Source organism: Nematostella vectensis, chromosome 11 (assembly GCF_932526225.1).
Source record: "Nematostella vectensis chromosome 11, jaNemVect1.1, whole genome shotgun sequence".
Taxonomy (NCBI): Eukaryota; Metazoa; Cnidaria; class Anthozoa; order Actiniaria; family Edwardsiidae; genus Nematostella; species Nematostella vectensis.
This window is the reverse complement of record NC_064044.1, coordinates 14,013,277-14,038,965: the sequence shown is the minus strand read 5'-3', so window position 1 is coordinate 14,038,965 and position 25,689 is coordinate 14,013,277. Positions and strand designations below refer to the sequence as shown.

General features: G+C 47.8%; 2 protein-coding genes and 1 long non-coding RNA gene across 7 annotated transcripts in view; 1 reads left to right on the top strand and 2 right to left on the bottom strand.

Annotated features, from left to right (window-relative positions):
• The window catches only part of LOC116601203 (tetratricopeptide repeat protein 28-like), a 37,455-nt gene that overhangs the window by 5,474 nt on the left and 6,292 nt on the right, over window positions 1–25,689 (bottom strand). For 3 of the 5 annotated variants that reach the window (XM_048734734.1, XM_048734738.1, XM_048734735.1), the window contains exons 1-2: window positions 5,725–5,772; window positions 5,545–5,638 (exon numbers count right to left, since the gene is read on the bottom strand). The exons of 1 other annotated variant lie outside the window; for it this stretch is intronic. The gene's annotated coding sequence lies outside the window, so the exon portion shown is untranslated. Of the gene's footprint in view, window positions 1–2,229; window positions 2,582–5,544; window positions 5,639–5,724; window positions 5,773–25,689 lie in introns of those variants that run through there. One more of the 5 variants, XM_048734736.1, reaches the window with a different exon arrangement.
• Window positions 985–25,689, bottom strand: part of LOC125573916 (protein ANTAGONIST OF LIKE HETEROCHROMATIN PROTEIN 1-like) — a 30,700-nt gene continuing 5,995 nt past the window's right edge. Inside the window, exon 2 of the mRNA XM_048734755.1 lies at window positions 985–2,061. The gene's annotated coding sequence lies outside the window, so the exon portion shown is untranslated. The remainder of the gene's footprint in view (window positions 2,062–25,689) is intronic.
• LOC116601207 lies at window positions 4,576–24,131 on the top strand. Its single transcript, XR_007314273.1, has 3 exons — window positions 4,576–4,899; window positions 5,451–5,975; window positions 23,443–24,131. It is a non-coding gene; the product is annotated as an uncharacterized LOC116601207 (long non-coding RNA).

Sequence of the window (25,689 nt, the reverse complement as noted above, 5' to 3'; positions counted from 1 at the left end):
ATTCATAACTTAAATAGAGTGAACACAACTCTCATTAAAGTCGTAAGAAAAGAAGTGATGGAAGCTATTTTTCCACAGGACACAAACAAAAAATGACTTTGCAAAGTCAGAATAGAGAGTCTTAACCATAAATACGAAAAAAAGTCTGTTATAGAACTGACAAAATCCATAACTCGTTCAATGCTTGATATGGAACTTCCGAGTGTAAGGGACCGATCGTTATTTACGAAAATTACCCCCCCCCCCCCCCCCTCCTCTGGGTATGGAAATGAAAAAAATAACCCCCTAAAAACTGCATTTCTAAAATTTTTCTCTGTGGACGTTATGGGAAACAATGAACTGGTATTTATGCTTAGGTTTTTTGGGTGTTCTCTAACAGTGTCTTTTTAATAGTGTTTCTAATGAAAAGTTCATTTATTATCCAAAGTAAGAATAGAGAGCCGTAACCATAAATACAAAAAAAAGTCTGTTATAGAACTGACAAAATCCATAACTCGTTCAATGCTTGATATGGAACTTCCGAGTGTAAGGGACCGATCGTTATTTACGTCCACGGGGGGGGCGGGGGGGAGGAGGGGGGTGGTTTTTTAATAAATCCGAGATTGAAATTTTTACCCCCCCTGAAAAATGTAATGATAAAATTTAGACCCCCCTCAGAAATCATGACGTCTTAAAAATTACCATCACTCCCCCCCCCCTACAAATTTCAATTCAATTGCTCACATCTTATTACACTCTTAAAAGATTGGCGAAAATAAAATATCGCCATCTCAAAATCTCGAAATTTTGACTCCGTGAAAATTATGTGTTATAAGGCAGATCGCCTGGTCGGTATCTCACGTGGAACAAGATAAAAAAAATTACCCCCCCCCCCCCCCTCCTCTGGGTATGGAAATGAAAAAAAATAACCCCCTAAAAACTACATTTCTAAAATTTGTCTCTGTGGACGTTATGGTAAACAATGAACTGGTATTTATGCTTAGGTTTTTTGGGTGTTCTCTAACAGTGTCTTTTTAATAGTGTTTCTAAGGAAAAGTTCATTTATTATCCCGAGGGGGGGGAAGCGTGAGGATTTTGATAAAAGTAAGGGATAAAATTAGTTGCCCTTCCCCCCCCCCCCCCCCTTCAGGAGGAACAAAATTTCTCATGCCCCCCTAATGCTTCCTCCATATTTTAGGAACCCCACACACACACACACACACACACACACAACCCTCCAGAAAAACAAAGAAGGAAGTAGGAAAGGAAGGAAGGAACGCAAAAGACAATGTCAAAGGAATGCGAGCAAGAGATTAGCTGCAAGCTGGTCAGGAAGTGGGGGGGAAAGAATTCGCTGAAAATATTAATTCAGAAAAAGTGAAAGCATTGAATTGCATAGATAAAACGTGGCTCTCCTGGATTGTGCGTGCCAATAACTACCCCCAAACCGATGAGACTCGTTGGACCAAGAAGTCTGATTTGACACTTGGTCAAGTTATATAGAAGAGACAAAACCAGTGACCAAAGAAATCAGTGACCCCCGTTTTTAAAATCCATACACTTTCGACCCCCACCCCCCCCCCCTCTAGGTATAATAAATGAACTTTCCCTAAGAAATTCTAATTCAAGAAAATATCCGAGTCCGAATCTAAGGCTAGGTTCCCAGCAAACTTCGCGGGCAAATTGACTCTCACTGGCTTTTCGACGTAATTTCGAAAAAACACACACAAAACCCTGTATCTCAAAATGTATGCTGTCCTTTAAACAAAACCGCAGACATCGCTCGATGACAAGTGACGGCAATCTCTAATTTAATGGCGGAACACGCTACAAGTTACTTGCAAGCTTCACGCCTAACGAAAGAGATACATTATGAATAAATTACCTATTGCACAATCTAAGAAACTAAGGCTTTCTCTCTCTTTTTAGAAATATATATAGTTTTCTTTTATCAGCAAAAAAATAGGATTACAATAGAGTTCCTATTAGATTATTACTTGTATGAAAATGTCACGACACATTTACAAGATGCTTTGGTTATAGATATCTGCGCACAACAGAGTAAAGAGCCGTCCTAGAAACCTAGAGAAGATTCAAAACTTATAAACAGTGAGTTGTAAGCGTAGGAGTGATGGAAACTATTTTTTCCACAGTACACAAACAAAAGATGACTTCGCAAGTCCAAGGTAAGTACAGAAAACCGTAACCATAACACCAAATAGTCTGTTATAGAACTGACAAAATCCATACCTCGTTCAATAATGCTTGGTATGAAGCTTTCGAGTGAAATAATACATAGAGGTTCCTTTCCCGAAAGTTTTAACTTGATTTCACCTTGTTCAACTTGCCTTTAAGCACAATTCGACACTACATCAGGGCTGTAGTTGAAGATCAAATGATGCTTTGCACAAAATACGAACAAACAAATAAATGTAGGAAATTTGAAATGCAAATCTGAAACGTTTGTAGGGGATTCCCCTCATTAGCTAGTCTGAATAACAGACGAATTTAGGTTTATCCACAGGAAGCCCAAGCTCTTCAATTTCTTTTTATTAGCATTACGGTTAACAATGTACTAGTATTTATGTTAACACTTTATGACAGTTAAAAACGTATTTTGTGTTTTTTCAAAAAATTTTATAGGATCTTTTTTTAAAGTTCAAAGCTAATTAAAGAATTAGTCCGAATCTGCACCGAATGGTAAGTTTCCAGCAAAATTCGCAGACAAATTCACTCTTAGGACATATAAAAAAAATTGTCGTTTCTGGTTGCCTCCTGCCTCTAGAATTTGCGCCGCATGCGGATTTATTTATATGAATATGTATGGTGGATGTATCCCTATCCCAAACAGTGTCTGTCGAGAGATGAACAAGACGTTCCTTTCGAAACAGGTCTTTCGTGTAATTTAAATTACGAGGCAAAACTGAAGCGAAGCAAAAGTCGTCTGCGGCTTGCAAAACATCGACATATCTTACATCATTATACTGAAAATCGAAGAGCTATACATATAAATGATATCTCTAATTGAACTAGACCCTGCGCGCAGGGTTGACTGGTATACCTGAGATCTGCAACTTGTTTGGGCCCTGTGTTCTGACATGTATGACAAAGATTTTACTGCTCACTTTGTATATGATAAAATATATATACAATCTTGGTTTGTATTGTAAATGTCATATCACAACACTGATTGGGGTAAGAAAGGTAAGAGCATCATCTTTCAGGTGGGGGATGGACTTGAGTTGTGCTGCATGAATGGGACTGATTGTCCTATCTTTTACATGGTAAAAATCTTAAAAATACTATCCCCAAAGCAGAGTTAGCACAGTAATAAAATTAAGGAAAGCTGAGAATGTGTTTTCAAATTGTTATTTATTAAAAAATTATTTGGTTCACAGCCCTCGATGTGCAATCACTTAGGGGTAAATTTATTTTAACACCTAAAGCCAGTCATATTGTATTAACAATATAATTTTATTGAAAATTATCATTTTATTTATGTAAGTGCAAAGTAAACAACAACATTTATTTATTTTGAAGTCAAATGAGAGGGCTATAGAATATCCAGACTTTAAATTAGATTATATACATATTTTCAAGACGGCACAATAATCTAGATTTAATTGAAAATGTTCCATAAAAATAAAATGACATTCAATTAAAAATAAAGGTATTTAAGGAAAATAACAATACTCATCTAAAGGAAGTACCAAAAAAAAGCGCCAAAGTACAAAAATAATTTTCATAGACTTAATTTTCATGTTTATCTCTAAATAGATACCAAAGCCAAAGCAGCAGGATTTTAACTTTTCTAGTACAAGACTTTTGACACTTAAGTATTGATGAAAACTGCTTGATATTCTGATGGAACTTGTCTCAATTTAAGTCACACATATTCTGTACTTAATTGGAATCGAAGTGGTAAAAATGATATGACATTCAATGACAGAGATCAAGATATTTTATAGTAAGAAAATAAAATTCATCTTATGAGTACCCGGTCAAGTGTCCGATCTAAGTAGCCTATTCTTTGGAATTCATTCATCGACAAACTACTTCAACTTCAAGATAGATAAAGTAATAAAGGTAAATACCTCAAGACCATTCATGAGTGTCCAGTGCACATTCAATTAAGTCTTAAGGTAAACTGTATGTGTAAGTGTAAAGCAGTCAGCACTTTAACTTTAATCTCGACCCTCACGTGTATCGGGTCTATTCGGGTTGCAAATGTATTAACACAAGTAAATAAAGCGAAATCAATCCAAGCTGAGATAATTTTCCACAATAACTTGGTAGAAATTGAGGCTATGGTAAAATATACAGTTATCAAATCGCGAATCGGGCCTTTAACTCCACAAATAACATTGATCTGAGAGCTGGAATCTTAAGATTTAAGATGGCGGCCATGACACAGTTTTTAATTATGCAGAAAGTATTCTGGTAACTAGGCATTGCAATAACGTAGAACGGTAGGCTAGATACATCTTGTAAGAAAAATGCTTATGTGAGGTCGGGCGTGTGTTACCCTGGTCTCAGAGCCTCGGAGATGCTCAAGGCTCTGGGACCAGGGTAGGCGTGTGTCGGCGGCGAGGTAAAAGTTCAAAGAAAAAGTGAGCTGTCACTCATCAATCATGTCTCACACCAACATCACAACATTGGCCGTAACTAGGCAGGTTTTCGAACAATGGAATCGAGCGTTGCTTCACTCCCTTCCTATTTTATATAGAACCTAAATACGAAGTTAGGTTCGGAGAGCGTTCGGGCTAGTCACGAACACTCAAGACGCTATGGTTACTCAGTACTGTTCAAATGTTTCAAGAGTTGAAAACAACCATCGCGTGGGTTTTTAGACAAGAGAAATAGAAAGATAACGAAAAAGGATTTCGCTGAATTGGGAGGCAGGAGACATTTCGCACAAAGGTTAGAGATATTTTATTTGCTGAATACAATATTCAATACAAATTGGGAATGCATTTTTGGTTATTTTATTAAGAAATCGCTGACAAAGTATCCTAACCGTGGTACAACCATGGTAGTTCCATGGTGCGAACAGGGTTTCTCTATCTTCTTAGAAATATAATTTCCTTAACAACAAACTAGGATCACAACAGGTTTCCTCTTAGATTAACTTACGCGCAAGATGTTATTAGGTACGAAAGAGTTGGAAATTAGAGTTGATATGGGACCCAAATGCGCTAAAAAGCGACAAACTCGTTAAATGTTGGAGCCAAAGAATTCGCCCGATTTTTGTATAATCTGGCAAACATACAGAACTATAGCCTCGCTTCAGTAGGGGCTCTCATTTTTTGCATATTGTTTTGAGAGTGGCGCTTATTTAAAAGAGGGCGCATATTCAAATCCTTACGGTATATATCCTATATTTATTTTAATGTTAATATACAACCTATAAATCTATGTACCCAATATATATGTTTATCTATATTACAAACAGTACTGTGTGTTTAATCTAGCCTATTAGGCGAAGGGAGAAATGACAGTGAAACAGGAGAGAATTAGCATGGCCCGCTAGTGCTGATTACGACATTTAACTGAGAAGGTACTCACCGATCAAATCAAATCCCGGAGGTGAAAAGAACAAAAAAGAAGTGATAAAGCTCTCTTTGCACAAGTCGAGCGAATGAAGACGGCTTCACGAAGGCTGAGGTTCAAAAGACAGAGGAAAAGTTAGCCATGACATAAGCAACCAAGTAACGGAGTCACAACCGACAACCAAATTCAGCTTACCGCTTGTGTTGGTTATTGACGCTAAAATGTCAATACAATGATGAAGCTTGCTATTGACAATTTAAGCGATAGTAGACGGTAACACGCAGGTTCTATAAGTCCAAAAGCCAGTAAATGTGAACCTCGCTAAACACGCAAACAGGAAATTCTACTAAGTGAAAGTGAAAGGATTGGCGCGGGACTTCCCTTATTAGTATGCAGGAACATTACGTCATGTGGGTACCAGGCTTTCTCAAGAGGAAAATACACAGGTATCTATCCATAATAATACGCGTCTTAGAACCTAATATAGACAGATTCAAGTGGGGCCTGGGAGTCGCGCGGCTGGCTGACTGGCGAGTTACACCACAGGGTACCCGCACGATGACCACAAAAACCAAGTCGCATACCTATACCATATTTCTATGCCTATGGGGCTACGCGCGCGGTCTGCGGCCGCGCTTAGCTCGGCTAATAATACGCGTCTTAGAACCTAATATAGACAGATTCAACTGGGGTATGGTATGATATGCTAGGAAATTAAGGTTATGAGATTCAAAATGCAACAAATGATTGTTGTTGTTTTTTTAAACAGTTCATCTTCTCACGATACCATCAAGATTTTGAGAGTTCTTTGTTGCAACAGGAAAAAATTCCTACTGGTTAAGAAATGCAATGGGGGGGGGGTCTAAAACTAGATCCTGGGATACCTGTGGTATTATATGTATATCTGCAATTTGTTTTGTGCCCGTGTTGTGAAAGGTATGACAAGAAACATAAAAATACCGAATACTTTAGGCAGATCAACGGGTTTTTGGTCTTTATTCCTGGCGCGTTTCACGCTCGCCCCTAATTCCTTTTTACTCGAGAATTGGCGTTTTGGAGTCTCTGCCCTCTAGACATCCCTTCCTTGTTCAGTTCTTAAAGGAATACTTAGGAATGCAACATGGTTTAGATTAGCCAATCAGCGCCAAGGTATGTTTGAACAGAAATGCACTTCGGCTTCAAGTATGGGGTTTAGTGGGGCTAGCCATAGGCGACCCGACTATGGTTATACCTTTTCTTCAATCTATCTGGTAACGTCGTATATAGGCCCCATCATGCTTTGCGAACGCAACCACGTGAGGTCATAGATATCATGAGGTCCGATAGCACAGGAGGCCCAAAGGTGCAAAGCGTGCAAAGTTATCCCTGAGTATCATAAGAGGTAACATTTATGATGCAGATGTCCTCATTGTTCATAACAATGGAAAGCATGGAAAACTGACTTACTTATATTTTTACAGCTTATTTACTATAGTAAATCAATAAGTTGTTCTTTCTCATTGTAAATTGTGATGATGACAAATAAACGACTTATTAAACACCAATTTCCTTTCAATCTTTTATTTCATAAAATGTTTATTACGCATTTTTATTCCACTTTCATGGAGCTGGCCCGACTTCACGATCAGCATGATCGTCTAGAGTTAGATTTGATCTTGTATGCGATATCTGACGCGTTGATTATTCGAGAGTTGCTGGCCTTGTCCCCTATTCTCTATTTGCCTTAAAACGAATGTAAACAAAACACACAAGACACAAAGATCGATCTTCATTTCAGACCACACATATTACGAGAGATGATGACAAATAGACTGTGCAATTCTACATCAACGAAGGCAACCCCATGAAACGCCTGTAATATGTTACACAAATATAGCTGTGACCCCCTCTTCCAGTTTTCTTAATGTCTCTTATATCGTGCCCCCCCCAGTTTTCTAAGGTCTCTTATATCGTGCCCCCCCTCCAGTTTTCTAAGGTCTCTTATATCGTGCCCCCCCTCCAGTTTTCTAAGGTCTCTTATATCGTGCCCCCCCCCCAGTTTTCTTAATGTCTTTTATATCGTGCCCCCCTAACCCTAGAGAATTACCATGGAACGCTAAATGCTGTCTACGAATTTTTACTGAGAAAGCAATCAACACCCACCACTCGTGTCAAATCCTGATTGACGATTTAAGCACTTATTGTACAAGTCGAGCAGGTGAAAATGGCTATGCGAAGGCTGAATGTGTAGTTCTAGAAAATATTCATACCCCTCCCCCCAAGGAGGGGTTCTGAGGTATGAACCCCCACCCCTCTGGAATTTCCAACCCGCTGGAAAAAAAATAAATAGGTAACTGTAAAGGAAAAAGGGCATTTCACCCGTCTTCCCCTCTGGAAATTCCTGGGCGTTTGACCCCCCACCCCCTCCGGAGTTTCCAATCCCTCCATGGAGGGTATGGATATTTTCTGGAACTACACAATTACAAAAGTGAGAAGATAAAATAACCATGACACTAGCAAATAAGAGAACGGAATCACAGCCGACAATCAGCTTACCGCTTGTGCTGGTTTTAGAAGCTAATGCAATAAAGAAATGACGAAGCCTGCTATTGATGAGTTAAGCGATGCAGGCTCTATAAGTCCAAAAGCCAGTGAACTGAGTAAATGTGAGTCCCGCTAACACTCAAACAGAAAATTCTACTAGCAAAAGTGAAAGTCAGATTGGCGGGGACTCCCCTTATTAGTATGCAGAAGCATTGCGTCATGTCTTTCTCAAGAGGAAAATGGGGGGGCCAGGGGGTTCCGTAGAAACGAGTGGGAGGCGCGAATCGCCTCTCCAGGCCTCCCAGCCCCGTCTCCCCGTCTTAGGCTAGGGAGGCGCGAATCCCCCCTCCGGGCCCCCCAGCCCCGTCTCCCTCCTTCTATATATATCAAGCGTATAATGTTTCACGTACATGAATAATTAGGGCAATTGTTCATGTAGGCCGGGCGCGTTTCACGTACATAATAATTAGGGCAATTGTTCATGTAGGCCGGGCGCGTTTCACGTACATGTATAATTAGGGCAATTGTTCATGTAGGCCGGGCGCGTTTCACGCACATGAATAATTAGGGCAATTGTTCATGTAGGCCGGGCGCGTTTCACGTACATGAATAATTAGGGCAATTGTTCATGTAGGCCGGGCGCGTTTCACGTACATGAATAATTAGGGCAATTGTTAATGTAGACCGGGCGCGTTTCACGTACACGACTTTTTGGGGCAATTGCTGAGCTTGGTACTTCATAACATACGTTTTAAGGACTTTGTGACTCGCACCCTAATAAATGAAGCTGTTATGAAGTATCATGGCTATATTTTTCCAATGATGCAGTTCGAACCCCCAAGGACTTGCAATTAGACATCCGTCTGTCCTGTGGTATACCGAGCGTTCGGAGGATGAAGTGCGGAAAAGATTAATGCGGGTGGCTAAAGGTCGGCCACGCAAACACGTGCGGCCGGAGGTGCATGGACACTACTGCAAGGTGCACCTCCAAAGGCTCCGTAAGGGCAGCCCCCACCCCGTGCCGTGCAGGGTCTGCGGCATAGGGACTCAGTCGGAGACGCGGTTGTGCCGCCCATGCGGAGCGAATCGTGAAGGGCAGAGGATGCGTGGCATCGAGAGGCGCGCTCGGGGATGGTTCGCACTCGTCCTGTCTGACATCGCAGCCCGCAGTACGGTCAATTAGAGACTGAGTGGCACAGGGCATACCCAAACGCTCAGTTAGAGACTGGGTGGCACAAGGTGTGCCCAAACATGGACGCTCATATAGAGGAGATTCTCGATAGCATGCCTGACAAAGAGGCGCCCGCCGTACTGGAAGGGCTGGTCCAGAACATCCTGGACGAGGACATCCCCGACGATGTCAAACACAGACAGAGGAAGTCGACCCTCTGCTGCCGGGACGGCGGCAAGAGGGCCCAGAGAGCTTAGACCCCGAGGAGTACTATTCTCACTTCGTCGGCGGCGCCCATCTTCGGTCCCCAAGCGCGGATGCCACTCTTCGGGGCCAAGACATAAGCGCCGGTGTTTAACAGGAGATACGAGATCTTGGTGGAACAGGTGTCATTGCTCTAAATCCGGTTGTGCGGGGGCCTGATATTAATGACGACGGCTCGGTGTGATGGGTCTCGCACGAGCGAGAGTCTCTGCGGGCGAACGCAGTGCTTCCGCTGGTGCTCGAGATGGTGGACCCCGACCGGCGTTACAGACTCTTTACGGTCGTTGGTAAGGCCCCCGCAGAGCCATTGGCGCCAATCACAGCGGAGGAAGGGCGCTCGAAGCACAAGATCGGTGGGTCGTTAGTCAAAAGAGGGGGCCAAATCGCAGTCGGTGCCCTGGAAGGCATCGATGCGGGTATTTGGGAGAAAGGACGAGAGTACCTCGTCTACGTGAGATACGAGCTTCGCCCTCTACCTGAGCAAAATGGTTAGCCCGGGCCAATGTTTGAGCGAGAGGGGAGTGACGCCTTCGCTAACTGTGTTGTGAGCTATGTTGCCGACTTCTTGAGAAATCGCGGCACCTCGCGCTCCCTTGGTCTAACCAAGACACGAGGCAAGATCCTCGAGCGATTTGACAAGAAGCTGGCCACTACGGGATGCACCAAAGAAGACCTCTTTGAGATGGAAAAGAAGCTCGAGGTAAAGCTAGTAGCCGTGGACGCCCTGGGTAACGTCCTGTGGGACTCGGGAAAGTACAAGACTAAGACGAGGATCACCATCCCTTGCCACAATAACCACGCCTGGGCGGAGTTTCCGACTGAACCACCTGCGATCGCGAGCGTCCACGGCCTAGACTTTGAGGCTGAGGGGGAGCTTCGTTCGTTATGTCAGGGGGAGGCGGCGCCTCGCGCTACCAGTGCCGCCGCAAAAACGCGCGAGGCAAAAGTGCGAGAGGTGCTCATCCGCTTTATAAACAGGGCGATCCCCAGAAGCACGAGGATCTGGCTGTGTGGGCATGTTATAGTCACGCACGAAGGCAAACTGTACCAATCGGGACAGGACGGGGCGGCTATCGACAGACTCGCAGTACCCTGAGGGTCGAGATCTCACTGTCCGTTTCGTAGGCAAGTGCGCTCACCATGGCGACGAGTCCTCGATCGTAGTCCGCGACCGTGAAGAAGCCGCGTATCTGACAAATCTCCTTGCGGGCACCGACCACTTACTTAACTTCGAGCATGCCGACGGGGCTCATCTAATCCAATACAAAGACGGAGTCCGGCGCTCACAATGGAACCATATCAGGGCCTTCGTCTTGGCGTACACAAACATAGCGTTGCGACGCATGTTGAGGCGGATCCCTCGCGAAGACGTCCTCCGAGTGTGCACAGATGCCATATACGTAAAGGCGGTGCCCAGTGGTGTAAAGCTCGTGGAGCGAAATCCGAGGTATGGAGAGTGGCGCCACAAGAAACCTGGGTACGAGTGGCGACCCGAAGCGGCTTGGGGTCCGAAGAGGTCGGGGTGCTTGGCTAGGGAGCCAAGCACTGCGCCGAGTCTGCCGTGCGATCTAGTGGCTGCAACCTCTGCAAGTATGTATCTAGCCGGCCAGGGAGGATCGGGGAAGACCGAGTGGGCTGTGAGCATGTTCCGCGGCCGCAACGTTGTGGTGCGCACCCCCGAGAACGACCTCGCCCACGACCATCGCAACAACCCGCGCCTCGCGTGCGCGGGGCGCGCTCAAACCTACCACCACTACCTCTGCATGCCAGCGGAGAAGCCGATAGAGGAGTGGAGACCTTCCGAGCTGGGGCACAAACTCGACCGTCTCGCAGAAGTGATTATCATTGACGAGTGCTGTAAGGTACAGACCGTGTCAGATAGTGTGTTGTGGCGACTATGGGCAGGTCTCGCCCTGGGGAGATAAAGAGGGGCCTCACGATATGCTCGAGGAGTGGGCACAAGGGAACATCCGCTGGTTCGAGTCCGACTACCGCTGCCTGTGTGAAGACTGCGGAAAGCCGTACAGTACATGCGACTGCGGCTCTGCCGCGCCCTCCTCCAGGCTCCACGACATAAAGGGCCGGATTTGGTGTCAGCCAGACTCCCAACAGCTTGAGGTGTTTCGAGGGGAGTGGCATGGGGTGGCGTTCGACGCGGCGATCGAGCAGGCCCACCCAAGCGATATGTGGGTGTGCTCGACCAACAAGATGGGGGCCCTTGTTTAGCAGCGATTGGTAGAGCACCACAGAAAAAACTACCCCCGATTGCCAGCAACCATCCGCTTTGACCCCGATCCTAGCGTCGCGCATCGTTATCGGAAGAAAGGGCGGCCGGTGCCCGTGCCAGGCAAAAGGGGTGAGAAGGTCGACGCGTACAAAGGCACGGTAGTCGAGGTTCCTCTCGGCGTGGTCCTTAACGGGCTTTCCCTCGAGTGGAAATACGCGGGCTGGGGGACAGTCCACCGGGTGCAGGGCAAGACTATCCAGACTCCAAGGCGTTTGTTTATCATAGACCACAGCTTAGAGGGCTGGATCACGAATGCTGTATACACCGGCATCTCCCGCGTGCGGCTCGCCGACCAGATAGTCCGCGTGATCCCCCCCGATGACACCCCAGGTGCCTTGGTTCCCACATGACTGCAGGCTACGCCCAGTGAAGAGCTCATTATAGCTCGAATCAAGCGATACGCTATAGACGACAGGCAAAAGGGTCGCACAAAGTACACGGGGCCGCACCACGTTCTGACGGTAGACCACGTACTCGGCATGATTGCTGACGCGGAAAAGAAGTGCACGCTCTGTGGCACTCAGCTTCTGCTTCAGGGGTACACCAAGAGTCATCCCCAATGCTTCAGTATCGACCGGCGGGACGACAGTCAGGGTCACTACAAGTGGAATGTCAGACTCACGTGCCTTAGCTGCAATAGAAGGCACAAGCGCTGATCACGCTAGCGTGACGCTAGGGTGATGCTAGCGCGACCAGCAGATTTTTTTGGTCGCGCTGGCGTCACGCTACGCAACTGCGAACGCGTGAAGCCGTGCTTAGAGTACGCCGTGTAATACAACACTGGCTGTCCGGGCTCCATGACCCTCTTTAGTATTGGGTATGCCTTGCTTGTCCACCACGGGTCCGTCGCTCGCCGTCGGCCCTTGTCCTGAAGGTCTTCCTCGTTTACGGCGATGTACACCTCCGTTCCTACCTCTAAGGTGACCTCTAAGGGGGGCTTTTCGGCTTTGAGAGGCACGCGCCTCAGCTTTATGGCGTCTTTAGTAGGCGCAAAGCCAGTCATGCGAGTCTTCGTTGCGTTTATGTCCGAGATGACGATTTGCAAAGCAGTGACCCACTCGCGGTTTGTCTTGCCGGATGCAAGCTCCTTCGAGTACTGCGCACGAAATAGGCGCTGTGCCAGCCAGCGATGGAAAGACTGGGCGAAAGCTTGGCTCCTGTGGTGCCCTGGCTCAGCCCGTCGGACCTCCACCCCGTGGTCTGTGAGAAGCTTTGTGGAAGCACCCTTGAACTCCGTGCCGTCATCAACCATGAGGACTTTAGGCCATGTGAGAGGTCCCTCTGCATAGATGCCAGCGAGTTCGCGGGAGACAACGGCCGCGCTCTTAGTCCTAAGTGGGCGGGCGGCTTTATATCGTGAAGCAACGTCAACGACAGTCAGGGCATACTTGTACCCGTGGTCGGCTGGCAAGAATAGCAGGTCCGACTGGTGGATACGGTTTGGTATCTGCTCCGAGAAGTGGTCGTAGGTAGTCGGAGGAGGGGGTGTCTGTGTGTAGCCCCCGACGGGCTGCGAGCTTACCCACTTGCGCACTCGATCTATGGAGGCTGAGCCCTTGGGAAGTTTGGCATGCAGAGCGGTCACTCCCTGGAAGCCGCCTCTGGCGTAGTATATAGGACGAAGGAACGCATCGAGTTCTTCGTCGGACATGCGCTTGCCGTTCCGGCGGGCCATTACGTATACGTATGCGTATACGCGATGCGTTGCAACGCATGTATCAGTCTCCAACAGGCGGATGCCGTCTGCTACGCCTTCGGCGTACGTATACGCATGCGTATACGCACTTCTGCGCGAAGCGCTCGGTCTTTCTGAGGTCGGTCTGCAATCATCTTATGCGTATACTTATACGCATGCGTATACGTATGCGTATACGCATGCGCATACGCGCAGCGTGGAAAAAGGCCGCCTAGATGCAGTTCAGAAACACGTTTCAACGGCAGCTGCATCACAGCAAGCGGCTAGCTGCGTAGCCGATGGCGAGAGCGCCGACGCCAATCATCTTATGCGTATACGTATGCGTATACGCATGCGCATACGCGCAGCATGGAAAAAGGCCGCCTACATGCAGTTCAAAAACACGTTTCAACGACAGCTGCATCACAGCAAGCGGCTAGCTGCGTAGCCGATGGCGAGAGCGCCGGCGCCAATGTACGCCAACTTGGCGTTCTTCTGCGTTTTGCTGGGGATGTAGTAGTCGCACAGCTCGGGGGCCCGCATCGACTCCAGGGATTGTTCCGGCCGGGTCTGGTTGTAGAGTTTGAGCGCGTAGTCGGTGTCGGTGAAGTTTTGCTTTGCAAGGGACCCTCTCTCGCGACTTTGAGCTTGCCAATCGAGGATTTTTTGTCGCCGCTGTTGGTAGCGTCCATAGTCTAGTTGGTATTTCTCCAGGGCCTTGTCGTGCCTCTCCTTCTCAGCTAAGGTAGGGCTCTCATCGTTCGACAGGAACTTTGCGAGGTAGTTGCCACCAACGAATGCAGTCGCGTTTAGGACGGCGCCGCCAACTAAAATCTTGATAGAGGCCATGTTTGTGCGGATATGGGTGGGGCCCTCGTGTCTAAATGTCTGCTTACTCCATGGATAACATCCGAGATTTGCATTGTCCGGGAGCGCGAAGCGCTGTCGCCGGAACGCGATCCTTGGTCTGCTGTGCGGCCGCCAGCGGCGGCCTTGCGGGCGGAGTCACGTCGTCGGCCGCTACATGCGGATCGGTAGCACGCTGGTTAACAGCTGGTGTGCGAGTGAACGCGGCAGCTAGCTCCCGCCTACATGTGTAGAGGCCAAACAATGACACTAGAAGACCAGCGACCCCGATAACCGAGCTAGCCGACCAAGCAGAGTTGGTTTCCGGGACTGGTGTGTGTGTGATGCCGAAGGCATCGTCGGCGCGCAAGCCCTCGCGTCCCTGCGGCTCGCTCGGCCCCGGGGCCACCGGCGACGGCACGACACGAAGTGTCTCTTTCTTCGCTCTGTTAATTCGGTTCCACTTTGCCAAGCGCTTTTCGGCTTCAACTCGCCCAGGGTGTTTAGGTCGGGTCGCGGGTGGTTCGGGGCTCGTGATTCTCTCCGCCAACGCCGAAGGCGTACGTGTAGGTTCTTGATGATGCTGTTTGTCAGGTTCCGCTGACGTTCCGGCAGGCTGGGCACTAGTACTTCTTTGGCAGACTCGCCACTGTGCGTTTGCCGTTCCGGCAGGCAAACCACTGGTGAGTCCGCGGCTGCTACCTCGTGTTGACACCGCGTGTCAGCGCTTGCCGTTCCGGCGGTGTTCACATGACGTGCTATGTGTAACGCCTGGGCGGCTATAGCCATCAAACGACCGCAGCGTAGAGACAGGCTTCCGCACAATGTCCGGAGCTCGTTGTTGATGATGTAGTCGGACACTAGGTCATTGTGAAGATCGACCACACTGTCTATCGGCAGCGCCATGCCTACTAGCTTGGTCGTAAGCTTCAGAAAGCTGTCTGCCAGGGCGTCTGTAGTCCGGCTGGCTAGAGCGGTCTCGTATCGCCTCTCGTACCTAATCACCACCTCGGCGCTCATGCGTTTGACGTCGTCGTGAGTCAGGGCCTTGCCTACCATTTCTCTCGACTTCCCCGAGGCTACGAGAATCGCGAGTTTCTCCCTCGCGTCTGCAGACCGGGCGAGGTTGTCGTCCCTCAGGCTTTCGAACTCCAGCTCTAGATTTTTGATGCCATAGGATAATCTGGTAGCTTCGCTTCCGACTAATACCTGGTCAACCGCTGCGAACGTGATCTCGAAGAGCAGCGCCTCGGAGAGCGCCCTTGGGTACAGCACGCCGTGGTCCGTCAGCAGAGAATGGTCTAGCGGGATGGTGTACCTCGCCCCGTGGGCGGCTTTTAGAGCGTTCTCCTTGGCATTACTGGTCGCTTTATCACCAGCCTTAGAGCGAAGCTTGCGCATGTTTTCTGACTGTATGCCCTGCTCCAGGCGGTCCTCTCTCTCGACCTTGGACAGTTAAAGCTCCTCATACGTCTTGAAGACGTCGTAGCGGTTGGTGTCCTGGAGCGTTTCTCCTGCAAACGTGATTTTCAGGCGGCTCACGAGATTTCGGATTTTTTATTTGCATGGCCTGAGACGGAGAGATCGAGACCTACCCTCAAGGAGCCAGGCACGAGCGTGACGCCTTCCGATAGCTTTGGGACCGCCACATATAGCGTCTCGCCTGGGGAGGCCGTCGACGGGTTGAGAGTGATCCGGTGAACAGTTCTCTCGGCTTTCAACCCCAGAGGAGTTCTGGGCGTTCGCTGGGGATCGAGTTTATCGCTGACTGACATCGTATACGTATATCATATATCATATATGTATATATATACAAAAAGTACGGAGCCGCGTGGCTATGGTGAGGACTGTTAGACATGTCTAATATAGCGTAGCACGGGTTATGCGCACGCATCATGGGTGATGTTGACGTTGACATTGACGATACCTTGCCGGGTGCGTCCGCCGATCGCGGGGCGGGGGACGACGCCCCTTATACCGTTTGACCCCGACGATGGGGAGTCGATCCCAATGACGAGCACCTCGTCGCGTACGCATGCTGCTCATAGCATGGCTACGCGAAGCGCAACGCAAACCGCCGGAACGGCAAGCGCTGAAACCTCGTTCATCGCAGAGGGTGCAGCGACAAGACTCGGTCTCCAGTCCCTCAGGAAGGAATACCCAGACCTTATAGAGAATCTGATACGGTTCCAGTCAGACCGGGGGGGCAAGACGCTAATACAGGTTCGCAACCTCGGCAAAGGAGGCTTGACTAAACCAAGACAGCTGTTCAACGCGGACGAGGGCGTCCCACAGGACGTTGCAGATCTGAAAGGCTTCAAGCTGGCGATGGGGTCCGTGGCAGAGATCATCCAGGAAAACGCAGAACGGGTCCAAGAGCTGTAAGGGGTGGTAGCTACAAACAGGGAGACCATCGACGACCCTAACACGTCAGAGAGGCCCGTGAGCGCAACGAGGAGAGGCTGTCCGAGATTGACGAACTAGAACGCGAAAACCGAGAGCTCGAGAACCAAAAGCCGCTAAGAGAGCGCATCAAAGCCATCTTCAAAAAGTACGGCTTTACCGTCACCGCCATCGGGTTGGCCGTAGCGACGACATCGCGGCCATTGTGACGTCGCTCGGCAAGTCGCTCTCTTCCGTGGCCAGAGGGGTCGGTAACAAGCTTAAGGCCATCGGGAAAAAGCTAGGCGAGCTTCTCCCAGGGCTAGTAGGCAGCATCGCTAACTTCGTGTTTAAGACTGCAGGAGAAGCGGTGAAATTCCTTGGCGAAAATGCGTGGCTGCTCGTTCTAGCCGTAGCCGCGTTATTGGTTCGTCGAATGCAAAACAGTCATCGGAACAAGTAATACGCCGCGGCCACCGCGAGTGCCGAAAACCCCGCCTTGAGGGCGGTGTTGTCACTTTTTTCGCCCGTCATTCTATGCGCAGCGTGCGTACGTGGAGAGGGGGCAGGGGCCGCGCCCTCTGCGTGCACTTTCGCAGGGGCGGGATCCTTGCTTTGCCGCCGGGACGGCACGCGGTCGATCCCAGGGTCAGTCACGTGTTGCACCCTAGGATGCCCACCGGCCATGTTATGAGCACCGACTGGCTTTGTCTCGGTGTTGATCGCGTTTGCGCCGAGCGTCATGTCCGTGGCTTTCTGCAGCTTATTGTTGTAGCCCACGACGCTTTGCGTGTTTATCACCAGATCGCTCGGCATCAGCCACACTCCTGGTGCGACCGCAAGACTCAGTCTCACCTTGGCCTCCTGCACGGCTAACTGGTACCTTTGCACGCTTTGAGCGATGTCGTTTTCTATGATCGCGTCTTCAAGCAGCTTCGTGAACTCCGCCTGCGCCTCCATGGCCGGCCCACCGGCCCCCGCGATAGAGGAACGGACGTTTACCTGCGCGCCAAGCACTGTGTAGACGAACGCCTCGACCGAGCGATCGAGTCTTCCTAGTCCTGCTTTTGTCAGCCCCTCACCTTTGGGAGGCGCAAACCAGCTATATTGCACGCCCCCGTGGTCGTCGTTGCGTATGTAACCCACCTGCTTCCCACTATTGTACGTCCCACCTTCGTCGCTAAACAGATTGAGGTGGCTCGGGTACTCTTCCGCCGCCGTGTCGTAGCCACGGATCACGTGCACGTTGCGATACCCCTCCCCCGGGTAGAACACAAACACATCGCCTAGCCCGTGGTTCCGCCCGCCTTTCCATCGAAAGTCCGGCTTACGCGGCAAACCGAACTCTATACATAGACGCTCCAAACCGGCCTTCTTGTAGGGGTTACCTTTTTGCGTGAACGGGCAGTCGCCAGGCAGGGGGACGCCGAGCTCGTAGAGTATCCTCCGGGTGGTAAAGTAGACGTGAAACCTTAGAAATCCCCTGATGACAGAGGGGAGCGTGGCGAAAGCGGGATCAACTAGGGACACCCCGCATCCGGCGGTTGCGCACCAGACCGCAAAGTTGAGTTGCTGTGGCCAGTACCAATAGGAAGGCTCCGATAGCCACCGGCGAGACTCCTTGGCGGACTTGTGGGTGACTACTGTCTCTTTGAATATGTCTCGGACCCTAGTCGTGAATGATTTGTCCTCAGCCACGTGTATCCCCAGCTGCGTGAGTAGTGGGGTGATGTCTGAGGCCGTGCTCTCCACGGGGGTCGCGGGCACGGCATAGAGCAGCTTTTGCGCGAGGGTCAGAGACCTAGGGAAACCGGTTTTTTCGCGTTTGACTTGTTAGGCTATAGCGAGTTTGATATGTTCGGCTATAGAGGCTCCCGCCGCAACTGCCGCCTTCTTCGTCTCCTCCTCCTCCCATCGGGGAATCGCCTCCTCGTAAAGCATCCGCCAGCCTTCCCAATCGATGCTCAGCCCTATTAAACACGAAGGCGGGCTATGTTCAACACAATGGTGGTCCTACATGCTGTGTTCACCGGAGGCGAACTGACGCTCTTCTCCGAGCAGCCGATAAGGCGCCCACGCTTCGTGGCGCTCCGGCAGTGCTCGCTGTTTAACAGCTGGTTTAATCTCGAGCGGGAGCATCAGATAACAACTATAGCCTCCCTCCCGCCCATCGCTACTCTGCCAGCCGGGCACCACACGGCCGAGTCCATCGTGGAAACGATCAACCGCGCTGAAAGCAAGATTCTGACCGCGAAGCTGGATCCCCTCACCGGGAAGATCGCGCTCGTGTCCAAAGGCGTTGCGTTCCTGAATGCCGAGCTTTGCGCACTATTTGGCCTAGAGGCTAAAGACGATCAGTTGGGGGGGGCGGGGCCTCGCACTGCCGGTGGGGGAGCCCCCACTTAAGGTGACTTTGCCGAAAATAGAGGCCCTCTACATCTTCTGCGATGTCGTAGACCGCACGCAATGCCTCGCCTTAGACGAGCCTTCAAACGTTTTCGCTTGCCTAGAAACCCGCGGGAGGCCGCACGAGAAAGTCGTCTATGGGCCCGAAATCCCCGTTTGTGTCGCAGCATCTTCCTCTGAGTTTATCTCGAGTATCCAAATATGGATCAGGGATGACCGCGGTAGACGGGTGGACTTTAAGGGCAAGCCTGTTCGCCTCGTATTAGAGCTAACCTAGGTCCGACATAACAAGCATGGCAAACAGCGACGTTAGCAGCGGTGCCATATACCCCTCGCTTCCCAGCGTCTGCCCCCTGACTTGCCCGCAAACGCACATGACGCCTACCGCTTCGGCAAGCATCGGCGGCGACGTGCAAAGCTTCCGACTCCAGAAAATATGTGACACTCAGGCGGTTCTAGACAATGAGAGAACGCATCATCGACAGGTGCGGAAGAAGTATAAGCGCACCTTTGCCGTTACTCATGCTGTGTCTGTGGCATCCGGCATCGCTGCAGGGGCGCTTTCCAGTGCCGGGGTGGGGGTCTCTTTGAGTGGGATAGGGGTTCTGATCGGCGGTCCGCTGGCAGGGGTCGCTGGGCTGGTCGGTGTCGTGGGCGCGGGGGTAGTCTCTAGGGGTCTTACGAGCAAGGTGGCTAAACACGAAGACACGATGGTTTTAGCGGAGAGTAAGAAAAACTCGATCAGCGAGCTGGTCTCTAAGGCTCTGCAAGACGGGCATATCTCAGACGAAGAGTTTCGGCAAATACTTCAGGAACAAGAGAGATACTGCGCGCTCAAGGCCGCTATCAGAGCTCGACAGGGCCTCGCACCGCGTGATAAAAAAAGCGGGAAAGGGCCCTCCCTGGAGGCACTCGAAAAGATGAAAAAGAGGCTGCGAGAGAGAAATTCGCGAGGAGTTCGGGAGCGAGGTGTTCGAGTAGAACTCAGTTTTAAACGCCACGCCAGCGGCTTTGAATTTACGGCCGGAAAACGGTTATTCCGCGCTCCGTAGGTTGGCGGCCCTCCCCGTTTTCGCGGCCCTCCCCGACACCATCGCTCTTTGCCCTAAAAAGCCGTGTACGCGAACCGCGCCAGGCCTACATGAACAATTGCCCTAATTATTCATGTACGTGAAACGCGCCCGGCCTACATGAACAATTGCCCTAATTATTCATGTACGTGAAACGCGCCCGGCCTACATGAACAATTGCCCTAATTATTCAGGTACGTGAAACGCGCCCGGCCTACATGAACAATTGCCCTAATTATTCAGGTACGTGAAACGCGCCCGGCCTACATGAACAATTGCCCTAATTATTCAGGTACGTGAAACATTATACGCTTGATATATATAGAAGGAGGGAGACGGGGCTGGGGGGGGGGGGGGGGGGGGGGGCTTGGGGGCCCGGACGGGGGATTCGCGCCTTCCTAGCCTAAGACGGGGAGACGGGGCTGGGAGGCCCGGAGGGGCGATTCGCGCCTCCCACTCGTTTCTATGAAACCCCCTGCCAACCCCCCCCCCCCCCCCCCCCCCCCCGACCCCCCGAAAATACACAGGAATCTAGGTATGAAAAGGTTATGAATAAACAAATTAAATTGAACAATGATCAGTTTTTTACTCTATCCCAAGCTTTGTTTGAAGTTTTTATTTATTTATTTTTATTCTCATGCCTTAGTCGTGCAACAAGGGACTATTCTGTTGCGCATGCGCATTTCACTGCGCGCTATGACGATCAAAATGTCGGACGTGGATTGTTATCACAAAAAATCGCACTCTTTCTGGATAATAGAGATATCTTCTTTGACCAGCAAATTCCAACAGAAGGAAAACAGAATGTTTATATATAGTTCCGCTCCAATAAGCGATTGCCGGATACCGTTTTGCGTGCTAAATGTTTCCATAAAGATGCCAAACAATTAACCATTCACAGGAATGTGTAATGATTTCTACATACATTTCGAGAATGATATCTCCGTTATTTGAGTGCGACTGTCTGGAGCTCTGCACTATAGCAGTCTTTCTTCTATAGCTTATGATTGGATACTATGATAGAAATCCGTACTTTTCCGTTCGGATAAACTTATTTACAACTACGGTGTAACTATGACCAGCGCGAGCGGCCTGGGAAGGAGTTCCAAACTTTATATGCCACTGGGTCAGCCAAAGTCGGGAAAATTGAGCGGCGAATTTTACGGGTCGGAAATACGGAAAACCACGGAAAACCAACTCGATGATTATGGTGATTTTATTGTAAAACGATCGTAAAGTGAAATATAATTAATTGAATCTAAAATTAGGAATTTTACATCAAAAGCGCGTGGGAGAAAACATACATGCATAAATGTGCCTTTGTGGCCCTGGTAGAGCTTACAATAATATTTGAACTCTAATCATGGAATAAAGTAGAACATAAATTGCATAATTATCCTAAACAAGCTACATGCAGTCAAGGCATAAATACCAAATTGTTAGAGCCTCATGCTCTCTAACCTAGAGTGGGCGTCCCTGTAAAATAGATCTCTCTAGCTGTTGCATTTCCAGAAGATTTGTAATAAACTCGTAGATTGTACATTGTAGATGATAATCTCGCATACGAAAACGTATATGACCCACCAACGGACACTAAGTCTGATGAACAATATAATGGGTACTTACATATCGTTCCCGCTTGGCTCTAAATTAAACCAAAGATTGTACCACTAGAAATGCTTGCACTGAATATACCAGGTAGGTATCTGGGAAATAAAACCACTACTCCCATATTGTGATCACTTTTATGGGTGCCATTTATAGGAAAATCGGAGAAAGATCTTGAATTTTTAGTGTGTGGTATCAATTTTCTAGTGTATGATTGTTGGTGGAACTGTTCGCGGTTTCATATCAAGCAGAAGTTGTTCTGAATCACATACAATTATCATACCCTCCTTTAAACAACCCTTTCATTTCCCAGAAATCGGACAAATATTTTTAGAGATATTGTCGCCTAAATAAACACTTAGATACTTCTCGTGAATATTGAATATTTCATTATTATGGAATATCGAGTAATAAAACCACACAAATGACGCCACCATGTTGTGCACATTCATTTCATTATTTGTTAACGTCTATACTGGCAAAATTGGAAAGCACCTTTAACTTTACTTGTTTTGTGTCAGTTTTCAGCATAATTACGAGGTGAAAGTCATTATGGTAATCCATTCTTTTATTCCATATGAAATTTGCAATTCATCTGCTTCAATTAGTTCCTCAAGGACAGGGCCGGAATTGTGCCTCCCAAGTCATCGTAATCACATAAATTCTATAAATGAAACATTGCTGTCAGTATGTTGGTAGCTTGCTCTAAAAACGAAAGAAGGAAAGAAGAAAAAAACACACTTAATTTAACCATTTAGACATTGTGAAGACGTGCATAGGATTACGAGCAAGAGAAAAACACAACCAGACATCTTTGCAGGTCTAAATCACGCGCTATGGGGTTTTGGTTAAAAGCGGGTATTCGTACCATGGCACCTGGGGAGAAGGGAGACATATAGAGGGATAATGGTTGTGATACGGGTAGAGGTGCGTGGCAGGGGTAAGGACTGGAGGGTAAGTATGGGGATAATGCTACAGTAAGTAGAGTTGGACTATAAGGAGTGTCCGGGATAGTGATGAGGTTGTTTTTGGTTAAAAGCGGGTCTTCGTACCATGGCATCTAGGGTGGTGGATGGAAAAAAGGGGGGAGGGGTGGGGGATTGTTGTCAGTGGAGAGAGGATCTAAAGGGGAGAAAAAATTAGAATATACATAATGGCGTGGAATAACAAGAATAAGGGTAACACAGTTATAGTGGTTTCCCCTAAGGAGAGCTTGCAATCGTCGGATGTTGGTCAGCATCTGCGCGCATGGTCATACATAATAGTTTAGTCGTGCTGTTTATGAAAAGAAATAAACTTTTCGTTTTTCTTCGCTAAAAGTATTTTTAATAGAATAGTTTTCGATTGACGAAAATAAAATTTTGAGGCCTGTTTGCCGCCGAAAATACATCATATCAAGATATTGGTGATATTCGTGAGGCTGTAATAAAAGTAAATAGAACTAAATGTTGTATTTCAGAAAGTGCGCTTCTCACAGATTTTTTTAATGATTTTATTTCAGTTTCTGTGACGTTATCTTCAAGCTTCAATATCAGAGGAGCCGTAAACTGTTTGGCAAACAATTCTTAAGAAAGCAAGCTACAAATCAATACATAGAGGACCAAATAGTCAGGGTCCTTGTCATCATCTTGATGCCGTCCGTTGATGAGGCACTGACTTCATTCCTTCGTTTGCTTCACAGAAAACCAACCAGCAGAAGATGGCGGCCCACCCGCAGACACTGGGCCAGACGCTCCGACAGACCAGCCTGCAAGCGAGGCCCCAGTAGAACAAGATACCGCGCCTGCGCAAGATGAGGCACCAGCTGAGGAGACTCCAAAGGAATGAGCCGATAGTTTAAGTATCTGTATTAGTGGTAGGAATCTTTTACTGCCGAAAAAAATTGGTGGTGTACTTTTAATTTTTGAACTTGAATTACATTTTCAATCATCCAACAGTAAAATCTGCTATATGGATGATATTTTCCGCGGGGTTGATATAGAGTACAGATAAAGATGAATACAATCTTAAGTTATTATTTCAAATTTTGCCTATATTATCAAATATAAGGTTTAAATCATCTTACATCATTGAGATATGTCAGAATAAACCTTTTAACGGCTACACAATGCAAAAAGGTAATAAAAACGTTTATAATCCTTTTTCTGGTAAGAATTTCCGCCATCTTCTTGGGTCTGTTATCTTGGATCTGCCATCTTGGATTCTTATGTTTTTTGCCAAAAAAAATCTGGAATTATTACAGAAAAAAAGTATTTGCATGCATGTGTAACCGTCGGAACTTGACATTTACCGTGCGGTTACGAAAAATGTAGAAACAAATGCAATACTGAAGGCAAAACTATCAGGTTCTGACACCAGCCAAAAAGTAGGCAAAAATAAATGAAATGAAACGAAAACGATCGAGCGAAAGGCAACGTGAGAACGAATACATGATGCAAGGCATGGACTTATAAAGGATTTATTAACAAATTAAATAATAAATTTTAAGTGATAACAAACATAGTCAAATCCGGAGAAAAGGTGACCTAAGCCAAAGGCTAGTTTTAAAAACAAAGTACTTACAACCGGTAAATCAAACTGAACACAACTGGCATGACAGGCCCGTACGGACAGCGCTCTAAGCTTGCAGCTTATCTCTGCTGACTGTCTTCCCTGAGCAACTGCATATCTCGCTCCCGCATCACGCCGCGCAAGCAATGCGTCTCCTTTGCTCAACGGTACTAAACTAAAAAAAAAAAACTAACTAATACAGCTGCTTTTATACTCGCTTGGGGACGCGCATTTTTCTAGGGACGCTAACATTTACTACCGTTCAAATTACTCAGCGTCCATTGTCCTGTCAAATTTAGAAACAAATCTTCCTGGGAAATGGTAAAAGGACGCTTTCTTGATTTAATTAGCACTATCAAGCTATTGATACTAATCTAAAGGAATTTGAAACATGTTGAAAGTAAATTCCTAAACGTGTACGGATCGAATTAGAATCACGTTTGAGAAACAATCCGTAAAATACGTAAAACAATTATAATCGCAATCCAAAAATCGCTTACTTAAAATCTTTGCAAAATCTAAAATAACCCAAAATACCACCCGGTCACACATGTATGTGCTCAAAGCAATGATAAATGCATGATATTAGCTCTAGTCACTAGTAAATCCAGTGGCATTTTTAACAACAGCTTTGAGAGAGCAAAATTTACCTACACCTCCCCCCCAAATATCCGAGGTAAAACAAAATTTGTACCTAAAATACAGAAAGAATACATCACGGTTACCACAGTATGAAATGCTACTCTACCACTGGAATTGGCGATTCTCCAATCGCCGATCGAGTTCCGGTGGTCGCGTAGTAATGCACACAGGTGGAAAAGGCCTCAGGCTACAACTTTGAGCTTGGATTCGTTTACCCATTTAGCTCACCATTTTCCCTTGGTTATTTCGCCCCAGCTGGCAGTGGTACTTGATTTTTATAGCAGCGGACATGCGGCTTGAGTAGGAGTGCTATTCCTGAAGTAATTTATGGGGATCTTCCCCTGAAGAATTGTCGTTTATAAAGCTTGTGGAAAATGCAGGAGTTGAAAGTCCCCAGGAGAAAGCATGCCCTCAAACCCCCCTTATCACGTGCTTATTATTATAAGAACATTTGTGCATTTGCGATATCCCAACAGCGACAGGTACAAGGACCGTTTTTGTGATCTTCCGTGCGCGTCCAAAATGCCACAGACTGGCGGGCCATAGCTGATCCAAAATGATGCAGACAAAGGGAAATTTGACTCTAGGTCCAAAACACTGCAAAAAAAGCACTCTGACAGCACTTTCTATAGCTTCGTCTGTAAACTCCACTTTGTACGCCATTTCAGATCAGCTGTGGCCCGCCAGTCTATTGTATTTTGGATGCGCGCGCAACATCATGAGAACGGTGTTATCC